This window comes from Notamacropus eugenii, chromosome 3 (assembly GCF_028372415.1).
Source record: "Notamacropus eugenii isolate mMacEug1 chromosome 3, mMacEug1.pri_v2, whole genome shotgun sequence".
Lineage (NCBI taxonomy): Eukaryota > Metazoa > Chordata > Mammalia > Diprotodontia > Macropodidae > Notamacropus > Notamacropus eugenii.
Window position 1 is genome coordinate 75,135,504 of NC_092874.1, and position 18,202 is coordinate 75,153,705.

The 18,202-nt window shown below is 38.8% G+C and overlaps 1 protein-coding gene across 5 annotated transcripts in view; it reads right to left on the reverse strand.

Annotated features, from left to right (window-relative positions):
- CUL2 (cullin 2) overlaps window positions 1-15,833 on the reverse strand; it is a 116,098-nt gene extending 100,265 nt beyond the window's left edge. Inside the window, exon 1 of one of the 5 annotated variants that reach the window (XM_072651999.1) lies at window positions 15,699-15,833. The gene's annotated coding sequence lies outside the window, so the exon portion shown is untranslated. Of the gene's footprint in view, window positions 1-13,551; window positions 13,570-14,610; window positions 14,702-14,835; window positions 15,076-15,479 lie in introns of those variants that run through there. The other 4 variants (XM_072652000.1, XM_072651998.1, XM_072652001.1 and 1 more) reach the window with 4 other exon arrangements.
- Window positions 15,834-18,202: the final 2,369 nt, after the last annotated feature.

The window sequence follows — 18,202 nt, forward strand, 5'->3', positions numbered from 1 at the left end:
ACAAGGGTTTTGTTTTTAGTTTGCTGTTATCGTTATTGATTTTGATTTTTTGTTTTTCAAAAAGGCTGAGGAAGACACAGGGAAAGAAAACAGGAAGGAAAGTATCTTGTCCCTCCTATCTCAACATCACAATTTCTCAATACTTAGATGTGTCTATGCATCTCATTCATGCAAACACTCCATTCAAGTATTCATTAGTGCACACTGCAAACCATCAAAACTTTCCTAAATTGTTTAACTATTGTCCATATGTTCCTGTAAAACCTTCATAAGTATACACCATCATATTATCCACAAAAAAGTATTCCCTTATTTTATTTTTCTTGTATTACATACAAGCATTTATAGCACTGTCATCTTTAAGTCGGAAAAAACCGAACCAATAACCTTATCAAATCTACAAGACAGAAAATAAAAGCACAAAATCATCAGTATTTTTATATAATAACAAGAAAACCTAGCAAGGACAGAGAAATTCCACTCAAAATTATTACAGACCATATAGAATGGTTCAAGAAACACATGAAACATATGCAAAAGCAACTACAAACCACTATTTACATTAATAAAGCCAGATCTAAATAACTGGAAAAATATGCTCATGGGTAGAAAGATCCAATATAATAAAGGCAAAAATACTACTTAAATTAATTTACTTATTAAATGTCATACCAAACTACCAAAATATTACCTTATAAACCTAGAAAAATAATAAAATTCACACATATTTTTCAAAAGGTCAAGAATCTCAAGAGAAATAAAGAAAAGAAATGAGAATGAAGGGAACCTAGCAGTGCAGATCTCAAATTATATTATAAAGCACTAATTGTTAAAACAATTTGGTATTGATTAAAAACAGATTAGGTACACAACATACAAAAGCAAGCCCAGCTATTGGGATAAAGAAGTTGCTACTCTGACAAAAACTTATGAAAACTAAATAGCAATATGGAAAAAATTATATTTAGATCAATGTCTTAGGAGACATTGTACCAAAGATAAGCAACAAATGGGCACATGACCTAGATAGAAAAGGTCACATTGTTAACAAATTAGAGAAATATACAAAGTTTATAAACAAAAAATAGAGAAAATCACATAAGATAAAATGAATAATATTGATTACATAAAATCTAAAAGGTTTTACATAAATCAAATGAAGCTAAGACTAAAGAGGAAACATTTAACTATGAAAATATCTTTGCAGCAAATTTCTCTGATAAAGGTCTCATTTGCAAGATTTAAAGAAATGATACATAAGAATATAAAGAAAATGTACACTCAAATTTATTAGAAAAAGATCCATTCATCAATTGACAATTGGTCTAAGGATATGAACATACAGTTTTCAATGGAAGAAACCCAGACTACAGCATGTAAAAATGCTCCTAATCACTAATTAGAAAATCAAAGCAATTTTGAGATTTCACCTCATACACATCAAAGTGGTAAAGATGACAAAAAGGGAAAGTGATAAATATTTTTGGGATTATGGAAAAATAGGCAGGTACAGATTTGTGAACAGAAAAAAATCATTCTGGAAAGCAAATTGGAATTATAGACAAAAAGTTATTGAACAGTACCTGCCTTTTTACCCAAAGATAATAAAGAGGAAAAGGTGCTTTGTGTACAAAAATATTTACAGCAGCTCTTTTTATGCTAGCTAAAAACTGGAAACTAAAAGAGTATCGAATAACTGAAGAGTAACTGAATAAGTTATGGCATATGAATATGATATAGTACTATGATCTCAAAAATACATGCAAAGACATAGGTAAAGTAACACAGGGTGAAGTAAGTAGAACCAGAAGAATCAACTATTTAACACCAATACAGAATAATCCAAAATCCTTAATATCATTTTAAACCATTAAAGCTTAGAACTTCACTAAGACTTTTGGGATATATAAAATAAATAACTTGGGGGACTTATAAACTTACAAAGACTGAAAAGAGCATTTCCAAAACAATTTATGTCATAGCAATAACATTTAAAAAAAAAACCAACCACTTTGAGAGCTGTAAGAACTGTGATTAATATGACTTCAAAATTCCAAAGGACTGATGATGAAACATACTATTCATTATAGAAACATAATAGAAATATACAAGGATATACACACACACACACATATGTGTTTTTGTACAGTCACTGAGGAAATTTGTTTTGCTTAACTATGTACATTTTTGAAGAAATTTTTGGATTTTTTTCCTTTTTTCATAATGAGGCAGGAAAGAAAACAGATTTCTGCAAATTAAAAAAAAAAGGTGGGGAGGTACTACAGAATTGAAATTTGCATCAACTTTCAGACGAAGTCACTTTCTAGTTTTACTTAACTTTCACTTTGTTATAAGAGCCCTCTCTTATAACACGTACATATAAAATTAAGCAGGGGTAATCTGTAAATACAGGTAATACAAAAATAAAACATACCAATAAAACTTTTTGTAAAATCCTCTCCAAGAGGTCTTTCTCTAGATCTGTTCACAATAATACATGGGCACTAATGGAGCACAGATATTATATGTCTGGTATCCCTCAATCTAACTACATGATCTTGTTCCCCTCATTTTATAGATGAGGAAACTGAGGCAAAAAGGATTAAGTGGCTTGCCCACGATCACAGAGTTCACTAAGTGTCTAAGTTCGGATTTGAACTCAGGTCTTTCCTGACTCCAGGCCCAGGGTTCAATCTACTGTGCCATCAAGCTGGCCTGGCTATAGGATCAGCCCACGTTATACTTGTTTTATAATCCCACCACTCTATTAAACTTTCTCCCTCCCAAGGTCACCAGTAACCTCTTAATTAACAAAAACAAGCCTTTTTTCAGTCCTCATTTTCTTTGACTTTATACACAAACACTATTGATTATTCTCTATTTTCTTTTCAATTGGCTTCCATGTTTCTCAACAATGACTTTTCCTTTCTGTCCTTTTCTTTGCTACCATCTTTAACTTAATGGCCTCATCCACTCCCATGGCTTCAATTATCACCTTCCTGCAAATGACTCTCAAGTATATGTATACCTGTATATTAATACATATATATATACACACGTGTATATGTATAGGTACAGATATGCATGCAACACACACAATCTCATCATCCATAAAACTGCTGAACAACAATCACACATTTCCAAATGGCTCCTGGACACCTACATGCAGATGTTCAACACCACCTCAAACCCAACATGTCCAAAACTGACCATATTATGTTCTCCCCTAAACCTGCTCTCCTCCTCTTAACTTCCCCAATTCCTGTTGATAGCACCACCACTCCACCCCATTCCCAATCAACCAAACCTGACTTTTCAATTTTCCTTTTCCTTCACTTTCTATATATAACCTAGAGGCTCCCAAAGTGGACAATACCGACTCCTGGGGGGCCCTGGAATGATCCAGGGGAGCAGTAGGAACCTCGGGTGCAACTGCAGGCTGTTGAATAGAAATAAGGGGGTGATAGAAGCACAAGGAAAGAAGAGAAGAAAATTTTGAAAAACTGTTTGTACATATTTCATCTGTTGTGTAATAGAGTTAAAGTCATTAAAGTGATTACACTATTTTCCAAATAAACACACAAAATGCAAGTTATAACCAATCAGTGGTCAAGTCTGCTGACAGGTCTTAAGAAGCAAGTGCTGGCAGGTGAGCATGTCAGGAAGTGTAGCATGCACTGGCAGAAATATAATACATATAATGACTTGCTTACAATATGATACTATATGGTTATATGATGCAATATTGCATCATCAAAATTTCAGTGCAGGAAAACCCCCCACAAATTTACAATAAATTCTTAAACTTAAGATACATCTTTTTAAAAAAATATTTTATATTTTTTTGAAATGATGCAATTAAAAAAAATAACAGGTTAAAGATTTCCAAAGGAGTGCTGAGTAATTATTTTTTTGAAAAGGGGGCAGTAGGTCAATTAAGTTTGGGAACCTCTAATCTAATCACTCTCCAAGTCTTATCCATTTAATGTTCTCCCTCCCCTCCCTTAGAGTCTTCTCCCACTCAAACTGATATTTCTGGCCTGTGCTATTATAACTGAGAAAAAATATAGAGCTCTTATATCTGAGTTACAAAATGAGAGATTATGAAAAAAAATCTATAGCTTTTGGTGTTTGGCAAGTTTGACATGTCAGTAGTGAAAAAAGCTACACAATCTTAGACAGAACTGATAGGCTTAGTGGCCAGAATGATTCCTATATGCTGTCCTAGTCATTCAGATCTGAAGTATATTCAAGTCAATGATAATCATAAGGACACAGAGAAGCTACAGCACGTCAAAGCAGAATTAACATTGGTGAACTGCTTTTTGGTAACAGGGAAAGGAAAGCATGTCATACAAGTTTTAGTTAAAGGAAACTGGGCATGTTTTGCATAGGGAAGATTTGAATGGGACATAAAGCTATCTTCAGTTTCTGAAAAGCAGTCTAAGGTATTTTGCTAGTTACTGAAGATAAAACCAACAATCACTATCTTCAAAGATCTTACAATCTCTTAGAAAGTAAAAGACATACAGAGAAGTATAAACCATAGAATGTAATGAGAACAAGGAAGAAATACAACAAGGTGCTTGAAGAAAATGTGAACAGGTAGTCCCCGGAAACAACAGAAGCAAGAGGCAGAAGTTTTGGAAAAGCTCAAAATAAAGAAAAACTTCTCAGTTAGAGCTGCCTAAAAGTGGAGAGCCTCCAAATGTAGTGCATGTACTATGACCCAGCAGAGGTTTCCAGAAACAGGTGTGGAACAACTTAGCATATGGCAAAGGGGTTCTCTATTTAGGTGTGGAGTGGAAGATCTACATCGTTCCTTCCAACTCAGATTCCATGAATATCTTGATTTCTTTGCCTTTAGTCTTTGTACTTTCCAATCTCATCTTTTATGAAACCGCTAAAAAATAAAAAAAAAATAAAAAAAATAAAAAAACCTCACAGGATTCACCATGTCACTTCCCTGCTCAAAACCTCAAATGACTCCACACTGCCTAAAGTATAAAATATAGTCTTCCTTAGCCTGGCATTTAGAGCAGGTACATGGTACAGTGGATAGAATGCTGGGCCTGGAGTCAGGAAGACTCATCTCCCTGAATTCAAATCCAGCCTCAGACACTTTATTAGTTATGTGACCCTGGGCAAGTCACTTAACCCTGTTTGCCTCAGTTTCCTCATCTATAAAATGTGCTGGAGAAGGTAATAGCAAACCACTCCAAGATCTTGGCTAAGAAAACCCCAAATAGGGTCATGAAGAATTGGACACAACTAAAAAAATGACTGTGAACTAGTTTTTAAAGCCCTCTACCATGTGATTCCAATTTAGCTTTCCATACTGACTCCACTAGTTACTGTCTGACATCTACATCTAAGCAGGCTTTTCCCCAAGACTAGAATCCATTTCTAGAGAATATCTACCTGCTTAAATTCTTTTTCTTTCAGTGTCAGTTCAGGGGCTAGCTCCTCCATGAAGTTTTCCCCAATCTTCTGCATTCAAAGGAATGTTTTCCTCTTCAAAGTTTCTTTATAATGTAGGGATGTACCCTCTGCCCTTGAATCACATTCTACAAATCAGTTATTTTGTAAATCTGACATCCTCCTCAAATTGATTGTAAATTCCTTGAAGACCTAAATTAAAGTTGTTTTTCTTGATTGTATCTACAGTGCCTAGTACAATTCTTTAAACATATTATGTGTTTATTGGATGTTCACTTAAATTTACTGGTCTGTAGGAATGAAAAATCAGAAAACCTGAATTGTTTTGTCACCTTTTAAAAATCTAGACCCTTGGACTTAAGTTGTATTTTCTCAGTTCAATTTAAATTCAGCATTTATTAAGTCCCTAAGTGCCAAGCACTGTTCAATATGTAACGTAAGAAAGTTATCTAATAATGATAGAGCATATCATAGTGAATAAAGTGATGGATTGGAATCAGGAAGTCCGAGTTTCAAATATTGTCTCCAACACTTAATACTTCCCTGAACCATGATTAAGCCTTTTGAAACTTAGTTTCCTTATCTGTAAAATGTGGGTAATAGGTTTTTAACCCTTCCATCTCTGGAACTCCTGTCCTCAGTATCCACTGTCGTGCAAAGGTTAGCAACCTGAGGCCTCAAGACCAAATGTGGCCTTCTAGGTTCTTGAGTGCAGTCTTTTGACTGAATTCAGGTTTTACAGAACAAATCCTTTTACTAAGGGGATTTGTTCTGTGAAGTTTGGATTCAGTCAAAGGGCTACACTTGAGGAGCTAGAGGGAAATATGGGGCTTCAAGGGCACAGGTTCCCCACCCCTGGTATAGCCTCACCTAGATCCTTCTTTCAGATAGTCTACTGCCAGACTTCACTTCATTCCTAACTCCTTGGCCATGTTTTCAAGAGCTGTCTTGACCTTTACCCTTCCAGTTCTGGAATCATGATCAAATCAACTCTTGCACTGCTCTAGAAAGGATGTGCCAATCTATCCCTATATGACCCCACTTATTCATCCAGATGAAATAGCATCACCATCCTCCTATAGGTACTGTCTCTGCCATTAGAATATAATATTCTTGAATACAGAGACTGTTTTTGCTTTTAAAGCTAGAGTAAAGATTAGTGTAAATAGTAAATTCCATGAAGTGGTCATATGTATTTTAAAACTCTCTGAAACTATAATCACATAAAATGCAGCCCAATGGAATTATACAGTGCAATTTCAAATATATGCAACTACTTCAATAAGTTCATTATTAGTACTACTAATTTATATCCCCAGTGGTAGCACAGTGTTTGGTACCTAGTAAATACTTAATAGATACTTTCTTTTAATCATTCATTAATATGAATATTGATGAGAAAGAATGTACATAGTTTGGAAGCTGGTCATTATTTTTCAATTGCTTTTCATTCATTCACTGAGTTGCTATCTCAAATTAGATAATGTATTTATTGGGCTTTGGAAATCTTAAAGCATTATACAAATATATTGCTACATTGTATACAGAGACAGATTTTATAGTTTTCTGTCTTCAACATTCCTAGAACTGCTCATTACTCTTCATTTTCTGACTTTTCATCAGAGTTGCTTGCTTCTCCCACCAGAACTCCAGGGACCTATGCCCTAGAAGCAGGGATTCTTAACCTTTTTTGAGTCAGACCACTTTGACTATCTGATGAAGCCTAGGGGATTCCTTCTCAGAATATTGTAAAATACACAAAATACATAGGATTACAAAGGAAAACAATTATACTAAAACTCTGTTATTAATTTTTTTTAAACAAGTTCACAGATCTCAAATTGAGAGCCCCTATACCTAGAATTTTAGAATTCCCACCAACTATCTGGATTGGTGAGATCTCACACTTTCTGGAGCTGTCCCAAAACCAGATCATGCTCTTTTATTGATTTAGAGTTTATGAGATTTCCAAGGTTTTTGAGTACAACCAACTCACCTTTTCACTTCTTGCACTACAAGCTATATTTGACTATAGTCAAATAAACATAACTACTATTTGTCATGTCAACGTTTATTGTTCTGTTGAGTCACAGAATACCCTTATGACTTCCTAGACCAAAACACCCTTTTATACCACCACCCCCCTAAGTGTGGTCTCCCTGGTATCCCAAACACTGAGTAAATGCTCTTATACTCTTAATCAAGAAACATTAAGTGCTATACAAGGCCATGAACAGCACTAAATCCCAAGGATGCAATTTTTTTTTTTTTAAAAAGATAGTCCTTGCCATCAAGGAGTTTATAATCTAATGGGGAAAAACAACACACAAAGAGCAGAAAAACAAGGGAAGGGAAAGGGCAGCCAGAGGATACCCAGTCTCAGAGCAATAAGTTTGTGGAATCAAAACCAAGCAGAGCACCAAGAGGGAAATGAAAAGCCCACAAAAAAAGGGAGGCTTTGAAAAGAGTATTTTGCTCTATCCTCCAATCAGAGGGGAGAGGCAACCGAGGTACTGAGGTACTGAACATCAAAACTAAAGCAATCTCCAGGATGATGAGATTTCTGGTAATAAGCTTATCCTAAGAGAAAGTAAAATGTTTCAGAAGTGGAAACCAAACAGAGCAGTTAGTGGGAAATGAAGGACTTTGCCCAGCCCCTATTCATTTTTATCATTAGTTCAAGTGCTTAGTAAGTTCTCACCACAAATCCCCTAGTCTGTTTACCTCCAGAAAATTGCCAGTGAAAGCCCAGCTTTTACCAGTTTGCATAGGGTACTTGGTGTGATGCAGTCCCTCATGTGGAATTCAGAGCAAGAGCAAGTATTCCATGACTGTTTGGAGTCAACTTAGATGCAATGAAAGGCTTTTCAATTGGCTCCTGAGCTGGAATTGAGCATACATACAAGACCTCATTAACTCAACTGTGATCAGTTTTTTGGTGGGCTATGTTCAAGTATGGAGGCAAAGTTTCCAGACAGAGAGAGTCTCAGGATCCTATTGTCCTCATCCAAATCAACATGAAGTCTTATTAAGCGTGTGGCCCTGCTTTTGCTTATGTAATTAATGTCTATTATTTCCTGTGATAAGTAAAAGAGTACTAGATTTATAATGGACCAGGCTGTGACTGTGAGTTCCAAAGTTTGAAAGAGGGAGCCATCAGGAGTCCAGCAACAGGACTTGTGGGAAGCTGGGCCCAGTGAAGAGCTCTAGAGTTGCCATCCCAACTCACAAAGAGGAAGTGGATCAACAGAGTATGGCTCCCACATCCCCTGGGGGTTTGGGCTTCACTTTTTCTAAATCTATAGCCCACGAGGCTTCCTACAATGATTATTAGTTAAAATCAATTAGTCTGATTTAACTAGCTTTTGTTGTGGTTGAGTCACTTCAGTCCTGTCCAACACTTTGGGACCCCATTTGGATTTTTTTTTGGCAAAGATACTGGAGTGGTTTGCCATTTCCTTATTCACCTCATTTTACCCCTGAGGCAAATAGGGGTAAGCAATTTGCCCAAGGTCACACAGCTAGTAAGTGTCTGACACCAGATTTGAACTCAGACATCTGAGTCTTTCTGATTTCAGGCCTAGCATTCTATCCAGTGCACCACCAGCTACCCAACTAGCTTTAAAAAACGGGTAATTTACTAAAGTGATATCGTAGGAATAGTTGGCAAAAATAAAGCCTTCAAAAGTAATGACATACTCTCCTACTGGAACCTAGAGTCCAAGAAATTAGAAAACACAAAGGGCTGACACAACTCCAGGAATTCTTTTGCTTGAGTCCTCAGGATAATACCCTTAGTTATGGGATAGTTTTTCCACTGGGCTCTTTGTAGATCTTAAATCTATGTCCATTTTTCCTTTGGCTCCTGACTCAAGCCTTAATACCAGTTATTCCAGGGACCTTACTAGGATAATGATGGGAAGTCCAAAATCCTTTAGACCCTTCAAATATCATAAAGTCTTCGAGATTAGGACACTTTCTCTTCCTCCCCTCAAGGGATTTCTTCTCAGGAGTTTAGCTAGAACACTCTTTACCACAACCAGGCAATCAATTTTCTGATTCCAACTAGCCCAAAGGATTTATAAAGGTCCTGGAGGGCAAAATCAAATCTCTCAATTAAGATCAATAAACTTTCAACACCTTCACTTCAAGTGAACAATCAAGATAGTTCTTACCTGTTAAATGATTTCACCTTGCCAGGGTATCTTATTACTTACTTTAAGTAAGGTGAAGTAATCAGGGAGGCCTCAGGCTTATACCCACCATCACAGTGCTTTCTTCTATAAATAAAGACAGCAGTACCTTTTGCTTAACTTCCCAGTCAAGAGTGTTACTGGGAAGATGTGGTCTGCTTACAGAAAACCCTTGTTTCTACACTAGTGACAAAAAAAAAAATGCTAAAATATGTAAAGAAAGACCTTTAATACACTGGGTAAATAAAGCTCTTTATCAGATACATGTGAGAATATAGATAAGAAATCTATAGGATTAGAAGATATAGATAGATGGGTTGGTATTTGTCCCCAGATACCCACATATACAAAAACACAGATCCAGTGAGGTTTTTTAGTATGCATATGCAAGATAACAATGAATATGAACAACATTTAATTTAATAGTTCAGTTAAAAGAAGTCTCCCTAAATGCTGGTAGTTTAGGTCCCAGGGAATGAATAAATGGAAAAAAAAAAAAGCACTTATTAAACACCTGTTATATGCCAATCATTGTAGATATAAATACAAAAGGAAAGACAGTTCCTGACCTCAAGGGGTTTATACTCTCAATAAGGGGAGACGACATATTTTCTATAAATGTTACTAAATTTCTATGCAGTCTTTTTCGAGAAATGTTTTTTAAATAGTAATACTAAATAGAGCCCTCTCCTATAATAAATAAAGTCTAGCAAAACAAATCAAGGCTTTGAGCAGTTCTGAAAATCAATACCTTATTCCAGACATCTAGTCAACTCTCCAATCTGCAGAGAAACTGGAGGAATGCCCTTTTCGAAGTCATGATTCATCTCTGCACTTTGAAGTTTTTCAGACTTTTCAGACTTGTTTTCCCTTATATTATTGTGGTAATCATTTAATTGCAGTCTTGCTCCTGCCTATTTTGTTCTGAATTAATTCATACAAATCTTTACAAATTTCTCTGAATTCTTATGGTCGTTTCCTAGGGAAAGAGACTGGACCTAGAATTTCACTGAAATAGGGAAGACACGAAAGATGAAACTCCCTCTCCCAAAACAAATTAGCACTTTTTCTGCAATTTATAGTCTTACAGAGTTGCCTATAGTCTTGAGCATTTAAGTGACATGTCCAGGGTCAAATGGCCAGTGTGTGTCAGAAATGGGCTTTGAAACCAAGTTTTCCTTGCTCCATAGTTCAGAGGCATATTCTTGCAAATGAAACAAAGAAATACAGAGGAACTAGTTTTTGTTTTGTTTTTTAATGCTAATGTTTAGCTAACACTTCTATTCACAAAAAATTTCCCTCTATTCAGCTGTACAACTCAACATTCCTATAACTTTCTCTAAAATGAGATAGCTATTAGAAATGTAAATGTTTTACTTCTGCTTCAGTGAATTAAGAAGATCTAAGGAAGAAGTGGAATAAAAATTCCACTTACAATTAATGAGAACATTTCTGTTGTTGTTGGTAGTGGTTGTGATAAGACTATGTGATAAACAAGAAAGATCAACCAGTAATGTAACAAATGAATGATATCAGTAAGAAAAGAATCATAAATTTAAAGCTGGAAGAGATCTCAAAGACAATCTAAACTAGATGTTATTAAGCTTGTGTCCTTGAACTTTGTTTTTCAATGGTTTGATAACTGTATTTCAATATAATTGTTTTCCTTCATAATCCCATGTATTTTATTTTATGAAATTAAAAACATTATTGCGAGAAGAGGTCCACAGGCTTCACCAGACTACCAAAGGGTAGTCTGACACAAAATTACATGACATAAAAAAGATTAAGAACTGATCTAGACCTGCAACTCAGGGAGTCTATGAGGTCAAAACTATTTTCATAATAATACTAAGATGCTTTAATTTCTAGTATGATAAATATCAAGACACAACACATGCAAAAAAGTCTTTGGGGGCAGTCCTTAATAATTTTTAAAATTAGTCTTTAGAACAAAAAGTTTGAGAACCACTGATCTAGCCTAACCCTTTCATTTTATAGATGAGGTAGCTAAGGCCAGAAGAAGAGGTAGGACTTGAAACAAGATCCTATGGTTCCAAATCAACTGTACTTTCTACTGCACCACAATGAATCTCATTATCTTTTTTATTAAAATACATGAAATGAATAGTAAGAAGAGTAAGACAGAACATTATCCATTCCTTTAAGCCTACTGAATAATGTAGGTCTCTAACCATTGTGCGCAAAGATGCAATACATCTCAAAAAATACTCACTTTCTATTAAACATCAGTATTTTGGTAAAAAGAATACAAGTTGTACAGAGTAACCAGTCAATATAAGAAAAATTCATAGCTAATTAAGATGAAAAACCAAGTAGCTGAACTAAATCACAGATAAATTACAGCCCTGATAGTTGTGATCTAAAAAAACCCTATTACCTAATATAACCAAAAGAAAATTGCAAGTATCAAACAACTACTAACAACTCCACCGACTATATCAGATATGACAAATAATCTGTAATCCTCAGCTTCGTTTCATAAATTCAGGATTGTTTTCCCTGCGTAAGGAATTGTCTTTCAAAACTATTTCAGAGCAATTTTAAGAAATATCACCTTCAAGTTATATAAATCAAAGGTTTAATTACAATCATCCCAAAAAGTTTCACATGTTGATAATTACAGTCTCCATGTCAGTGTGTTATAAGTTAAATTGGAGATCTATGATGGCCAACATTCTACAACAGATCATTTTCAATTCAAAGCAACGTAATAATAAAAGCAGAAATCCATAAGCTCTGATAGACAGCAACACCTCAAGCATTAAAAGTGACCCTGAAGGACAACCATTAAGTTAAAATACAATTTTTTCTTTAATGTAGCTAGAGAATTCTAAACAGGAATGTGCATCATTAATTGTGGTTAAAGAGGTAATCAACCACACATTTCAAATGCTAGTAATTGTTGGTCAATAATAGTGCTAATTTACTGAAAATATTTCAGATGTCTGCTGCTTCTTTCAAGAGTTAACAATACCATAAGTATACCTACTATAAGATTTAGAGGGCCAATCCTGAGGTCAATAATACCAAATTAAATCATTGTCTGAAATAACAATGAATAAAAATGTCTTCTAAATAACCTAATAGGAAATTTCTTAAAAATCATTTAAGCTATTTATTGATCTTGGTATAGATATTTCAAAATCTACTTAAATTTTTCAACCTATCAAAACACCTTAACCTTGAAGCAAAAGCATATACAGTTTAAAGTTATTTTGAACATCTGACCTTCCATCTAATCAGTCTAGAGAGTATATTCACTTATTAAAAGGTACATTGGCTAGAAAAAAACAAAAAAGACTGAACACTGTAACAACTGGGTAAAAACATCAATAAATATAACAGCTTTTTAAGTAGTCATGTAGGCATCAAGTAAAAGACATTGATGGATATAAAGATATACAAGAGTCCCACTCACTGATGTGCTGGTGACTGAAAATAAATGGCATATGGATGCCTGGTAGTTAATTTTTAAAGCATCACAAGGTCCAGAGTCATGTATGACTATAGCATTCTTGTGGAAATACAAATAAGAGAATTTTTTAAAAATATCATGTGTGCATTGTAGAAATGTTCTTTCACAAGCTTCTACCAACCATTTGTAAATACATATTCCTCAAAGAACTGTGACTATCTTAAGGATGGAGTCTATTCATTAATATTTTGCCTGAACTTCATTCTTTAGTGGAAATTTATTCCAAGTGGAGTAAAAGGCATAATCTTTCAAAATGTAGACATTATTATAACTTGACATCTAATTCAATACAATTCAGCAAACAATTTATAAAGCACCTACTGTTTGCTGCAAGTACTGTCCTAGGTTATGGTGATACATAGACCTAACAAAAAAAAAAGGCCCTTCTCACAAAGTAGATTCTTTTTAAGAAACACAAACCCCAAGTTCCAATAAATCACGTCGGACGCGTCCTCCGATGCTCAATGCTGTGCTTGGACAAGTTTACTTCTCCCCTTCCTTCACTCTACAGTACGTGCACTCTGGCCTCCTGGCTGCTCCTCAAACAAGACCCCCCATCTCCAGACTCAGTTCTTCTTCCAGAGCTGTCCATCACGCCTGGAATTCTGCTCCTGCTCGTCTTCTCCTGGCCTCCACGTCTCCACTGAAACCTCCCTTTCCCGGTCCTCCTCAATGTGAGGGCAGTGCCCTGGGCTTTCCCTCGGTTTATCCAGGTCCTAGCGGGTCTGCACCCGGCTGTTCGCCAGCTGTGGCCCCCGACTAGATGGTGAACGTCCTGATAGAAGGGGCAGCTTGTGCCTTTCTTGGTATCTCCACCACTTAGGACCGTGCCTGGTACACAGCAGGCTCTTAGTAAATACTCCTAATAAATAAACACTTAACCTGACTCTGGTCGGGCTAGGTCAGAGGCAGACGTGAATCCTAAATTTGAAAGGAGGGGGCAGCACGAATCTAATGCGGCCTCCGGACAATTAAATGTCCAGCGGGCAGGAGCCTAACCTAGCAAAGCCCTTGGGGGGTCCCCCAAATGAGGCGAGTTTGAGGGGGGCGTCTCTGCAGGTGCCAGGGGAGGAGATGGGGGGCAGCCCCAGGGGCCGTGCATTTCCTTGCACCCTGGATCGGGAGGAGGAGCACCTCGTCTTCTTCTTGGGGCGCTCGAGGGAACAAAGTGAAAACGTTTCTTGCCGCGGGGCGCCCTAAAAGCATGACCTCGGGCCCCCCCATCCACACATGTGTAGGTTACACGCATGCACACAGATGCGCGTTATATTTATACCCCACACCCTCTCCCTTCCTCCTCCCCCTCCCTGCCTCCCTCCGGAGGAAATGGGGCCAAGGAAGGGGCGGCCAAGGCCGCCGGTCCAGGGAGGCCTGGGGCCTGGGCCCAGGCGGTTTTCAGGGCCCCCTCCTCGAACCCCGCCGCCGCCCAGGAAGGCTGGCTCGACTGCGCCGGAGGGCCCCGGCCCTCGGCGGGGTTACCTGACTGGAAAGGCCGGGCGAGGGGCGGGGAACAGGGAAGGCCGGGCCGGGCTGGGGCTGTCAGCTCGGCCCCCTCCTCACGGCGCGGCCGTGACTGCGCTGCCCCCGCGGCCCCGGGCCCGCGGGCGGGAGGGTGGGAAGAGCCCCCCCACCCCCGGGGCAGGGGGGAATCCGGCGCCAGGGGTCCGCCAGGGCCGGGGCGACCCCCGCGCGCCCGCCACTCACCAGGCCTCCCGCGCGGGCACAGGGACTAGTTGCGGGTCTCCGCCGTCCGAGGATGCCCCCGGCGCGGAGAGGGGGAGGGGAAGGGGGAAGGGAGAAGGGGAGGACCCGCCGCGGGCTGGGTCGGCTGGCCGCTGTCTCGTCCTCCTCCTCCTCCTCCTCCTCTCTTACCCCCCCACCCCCGTCGTCTCTCCCGACTCCGACCTCCCTCCCGGCTCTCTGGGCGATGGTAGAATCCGAGGTACGGCGAGCGAGGAGGGTGCAACTTAGTGCGATCGCAAAAGGCCGCCGTAAATAAATAAATAAGAGAAACGGACATGTGAGCCGGCTCTATCCGAGCCAGGGAGCCCAGGGAACCGGGAGTCCGCAGCCGGCCTGGGCGACGCGTGTCTGCACCGGAAAGGGGGTGGGGTGGGGGGGTCTCCCGCTGCCATTCTCCCACGCCCCAGCCCCCGGGTCTCTGACACATCCACACGCCCATGACTCAGGGCTTTAGGGTTCCGGAAGTTAGCGACGCCCAGGTAGGACCCCAAGTCAGCTATCGCACACGGGGAGGGGGGGTCTTTCCTAAGGCCTTCCCCCTCCCCCCCCCCCCCCCCACTGAAATTCACAAACTTCCCAGACCCGCAAAGGTCCCTCTCGCTCACCTCCAGAAACACCTGCGGCTTGATTTCCCCATCCTCACTGCCCCAGAACCGGGCAAACAGTTGGAAGACCTCGGGGTGATTTGGTACCCACCTTGGTGGGGGAAGGGATAAGCATCTATTAAGCGCCTCCTCTGCCAGCCACTGGGCTAAGCCCTTTCTAAATATTGTTTTACAATAATAGGAAGACATCGAAGTGTCATTTTCGGAAAACATGCCTACCTTTATTTTTAGAATCGGTTCTGGAATTTTAGATCAGATCTAGAAGGATGGTTTCTTAGAAATCACCTAAGCCAAGCCTCCTTTTTTACAGATGAAAAACTGAGGCCGGGAGCTGGGAAAATGACTTAGCAAAATGGGGACAGTTTTGAAACACAGTTACTCTTGGCTTCAAGTCCAGCCCTCTTTTCATGAAAACTTATCATCATTGTTTCTACCTGCTGAGAGTTGATATGCTTTCTAGCGAACAGCTATTTCAGTTTTTAAAATAATTTAAAAAGGAATCTTCAAAAACTTTATATGCATTTTCATACTTAATATGTATCTCACTTAAACATCGTTACATGCATTTATATATACTAAAATATATACTTAATGCCAACAAGCTCTTTCCCAAATATAAAACTACATATAGATATGTAGCCTGATGCCTACAGCCATAAGATACTAGTTCTTTCCCCTGTCACCAATATAATTGGCATGAATGCTATAATGTAGCTTCTTCATTTAACCCTTAAAATTCAATCTCTCTTGAGCAAAGGAATAAGGGAATCTGGGTTGTCACTTAGCTCTCACAGTCTCCATGTTTTCTCATCTGTAAAATGAAGGGACTGGACTTGGAGGGTCTCTAAGGTCACTTCTGGGTCTAAATCATATATTCCTTTCTTTGTTACTCCTTTGAGAACCCCAAACCATATAAATTCCTGTCCTGGCTTGGTAGAGAAACAAGGAGACTGATCCAATCATGACTTTTATTCTTGACTTTCTACTTCTTTTCCACAGTCGGTCTTCTCCAATATTACCTTGCAGTCCTAATCCATGGGACCAGGTGTATCCCAAATACACTGAATCTGTAGTACACCTCAATTTGTAAAAGCTTGATGCTTAAACACAGTAAAGTTTCCTCATCCAAATTTATCTTATTTAGATAAAGCATTTATTAATGTTTACCCTGTCAGTAACTGTGCTAATCCCTGGGGATACGAATACAAGCAAAAAAAATGGTCTCTTCCTTCAATGATCTTACCCTTTAATGGGGGAAAGCAATCCATGGCTAACACTGGTAGGCACTCCCTCAAATGGAGGGTCCCAAGAGAACCCATAAAAGAGGTCACAGGGATAAATGGGTCTCTAACATGAGAAGATCACTAGGAAGGAAGTGGAAAGGGAGTCAGGAGCATCAGAAGTGAACTAGGTTATAGGGGAGCATTTCTGGCACAAATACTTCTTTAAATCTAATTTTAAATGCTGAATTTGCCCTATAGATCACAGGTTCAAAAACATAGGAGACCTAGCTTTAATATATACATATACATATGTGTGTGTGTGTGTGTGTGTGTGTGTGTGTATTACAAAAACATTTGCATTATATAATTGGAGAACTGGCCAGTAAGGACTCTTTCTTAAATCATGGTTTGGATTTTCCCTTCCTAGTAGGTTATATAGAACATGCATAGATATTTCTTGCCAGGTTCCAGTCTCACATATGAAACTTATGGGAACTAGTTTCCAGACATGGGTGACAAGTCCTGTATGGTGACTTAAGAGTCTTCTCGTTGGCTGAAAAACCAGAGGGATGGATGACTCAAGGGAGTGTGAGTCAGAACTGAGCTTGCAGCAGATCTTTATCTCTCTTCCTTGATGGCTTTTAAGTAAGGAAGATTTCTTCCAGTTAACTGGTAGTGGAGATGACCAAGCAAGAGACAACTGTCTATTACCTCTCCCAGAACAATAAGACTTTTGTTTCTTTCCTGATCTTTGGTGAATGAATCTCCTGAGATGGGAATCCCTCAGTGACCTATGATTGGAGATATCCATGAGAACAATTAGAGGGGTCTCGCTGGCAACCAAAGTCAACAGCAGAACTTGCCAGAGTAGTAGTGACTTCTGGAGATGGGAAGGACTCCACATGTTCTCTGTACTTATTTTGGCAGCTAGATGGCACAGTGGATAGAGCACTGGGCCTGAAATCAGCAAGACCCAAGTTCAAAATCTGACCTATGACACTTATATAAGCTGTGTGACCCTGGGCAATTCACTTAATTTCTGTCTCAATTTCTTTGTCTGTAAAATGAGGATAATTATAGCTCCAACCTCTCAGGATTGTTGTGAGGATCAAAAGAGAGAATACTTGTAAAGCACTTTGCACAGTGCCTGGCACAAAGTAAGTACTACATACGTGTTAGTTATTTTTATTATTAGGGTGCCTCATACCCCTTGAGAGTTTGAGCTCTCTGTCCAAGGAGAACATGCAAGGGGAAAGTATGTCCCAGGTTTGGGAGTTGGGGTGAAAGAATGTTTTGTGACTGTTCTTGCTATACCTTGTTATACCCTTTTTAGAAGCTATTAGAGTTCTTGTGGTTAATTTGTATTGAGATATACAACCTGCTTTGCAGACTGGCTGAAGAAAAGCCTGGGAGCCTTCTGATTGGAGGAGAGCTGAACTTGACTGTAGGTTTAGCTCTTGCTCTCTACTGCCATCTACAGATATGAAGAGGTGAAACTTC